At 44.2% G+C, this 1,981-nt stretch overlaps 1 non-coding gene across 1 annotated transcript; it reads right to left on the bottom strand.

Moving 5' to 3' along the window:
- Positions 1 to 1,640: 1,640 nt before the first annotated feature.
- TRNAQ-UUG lies at positions 1,641 to 1,725 on the bottom strand. Its single transcript has one exon. It is a non-coding gene; the product is annotated as a tRNA-Gln (tRNA).
- Positions 1,726 to 1,981: the final 256 nt, after the last annotated feature.

Here is a 1,981-nt window from a genome sequence, read left to right as displayed (position 1 = left end):
TTCATTGCCCCATTTCTACAAGCTTCTGGCCACCCACCGATGTATCTGAATCATTCGGATACAGAGGCAGTAAACCCCACTGTTACGTGATGTCGGTTAGGTTCTTTGTGTGAAGCACAAACAAAATAGTGTTTTCTTTTTTCTCCTGCTACTTTAGAACCTCAGCATCTTCAACTCTTTGGATTCGCCTACATCTGCATTTTGGATCATTTGCTACTGATGTCCTGCTCTTTAGAAAGAGCCATTCTTTTGGTTTCCATGCTAGGTCAAATGAGTTCCCTTTTGGTATATCTGAGGGCACCAGGGAATTTTCCTTCTTTATTTTCCCTCCTGGATCCTGAAAGCAGATAAGGAGTCACGGAAGGATGCAGAAGGCAAGTGGAAGCCATTTTTTTTTGAGTAGGCACCAAAGATCGAGTGGTGAAGTCAAATATTTCAGGAATGCCATGGTTTTGAAAGGACGCCCTTTCCAGCTCCTTGCGGTGGGTATGCCCTTGCGTGTAGTTCAAGTAAGAGAAGTTGCGTGAGGAATTCTAAGGGAGGAAGAAGGGAAGGAGTCCTAACATGCACAGCATTGCTTCAGGGTGTTTGCTTGCTTAAAAGTTCTTGTCACAATGACTGGGTACCTCGGAGTGACCAAGGTAGCTGGCATGGGAGTGGACACAGAGGTAGAAAAGGCAGAAAGAGTGAATTCAGGAGATTATAGGCAGTCAAGGATTCCTACTGAAGACTGAAAGGTTGTCAGATGCTGCCTCAAGGGCATTCTATTTTAGCAACAACTCTGACCATGTCATTTTTAGAGTTGCCTCATCTGCTGTTTGGGTGGGATATGGGATGCATGGAGATACAGAGGCTAAAAGGTCAAAGCTTCTAAGCTGTTTTGTGATCTTTTTATTTATTTTTATTTATTTTAAATTTGTTTTGAGAGAGAGGGAGAGTGCAAGCAGAGGAGGGACAGAGGCAGAGGGAGGGAGAGAATCTTAAGCAGCCTCCACACCCTTGCACGGAGCCTGAGCAGAACTCGATCCCACAACACCCAGGTCACGACTTGAACCCAAATCAGAGTCGGACACTTACTGACTGAGCCACCCAGGTGCTCCTGTTTTGTGATTTTTTTTTTTTTTAAACAAAAGACGCATTTATTTGTGTTTCCAAATTAGTGTGTATTAGAAAAGTAGTTTCTGGGGCGCCTGGGTGGCTCAGGCGGTTAAGCGTCTGACTTCATCTTAGGTCACGATCTCACTGTCCATGAGCTCGAGCCCCGGGTCAGGCTCTGTGCTGACAGCTCGGAGCCTGAAGCCTGCTTCGGATTCTGTGTCTTCCTCTCTCTCTGCCCCTCCCCTGCTCGCACTGTGTCTCTGCGTCTCAAAAAGTAAATAAACGTTAAAAAAAAGAAAAAGAAAAGAAAAGTAGTTTCTCGGTGAAGACCTCCGGAGCTGGCTGAATGAGTGTACACATATTTTATGTTGTGTTAGGTTATATTTTATCCTTATGCACATTGTATTATGTTCTGTCTTTTTTTTAAATTTATTTCTTGAAGGAGAGAGAGAGACAGAGCATGAGCGGGGGAGGAGCAGAGAGAGAGAGAGAGGGAGACATAGAATTCAAAGCAGGCTCCAGGCTCTATGCTATCAGCACAGAGCCCGACGCGGGGCTCGAACCCACAAACCGTGAGATCATGACCTGAGCCAAAGTCAGACGCTCAACCGACTGAGCCACCCAGGCGTCCCTTTTTTTTTTTTTTTTTTTTTCACTTCATGCTCTTTCATATCTTCTGCACGTCGATATAATGCATGTACTGGTCATTTTAATGGCTACCTGTGCAAGCTTACCCCATTTGGGTTGGCTTGTAGCTAAATTTTAGAGTTGGTGACCTTTCTGATTTTAAAGACCGTCTAAATTTACATAATGTAATGTAAAGTGTTTACGTTGGTGTCTAAATTAGATACTGGCTAAAGGTTGCCCTCTTTTTCTTCTTCTT

This window comes from Panthera leo, chromosome B3 (genome assembly GCF_018350215.1).
Source record: "Panthera leo isolate Ple1 chromosome B3, P.leo_Ple1_pat1.1, whole genome shotgun sequence".
In the NCBI taxonomy this organism is placed as follows: Eukaryota; Metazoa; Chordata; class Mammalia; order Carnivora; family Felidae; genus Panthera; species Panthera leo.
This window is presented reverse-complemented; position numbering and strand designations above follow the sequence as displayed.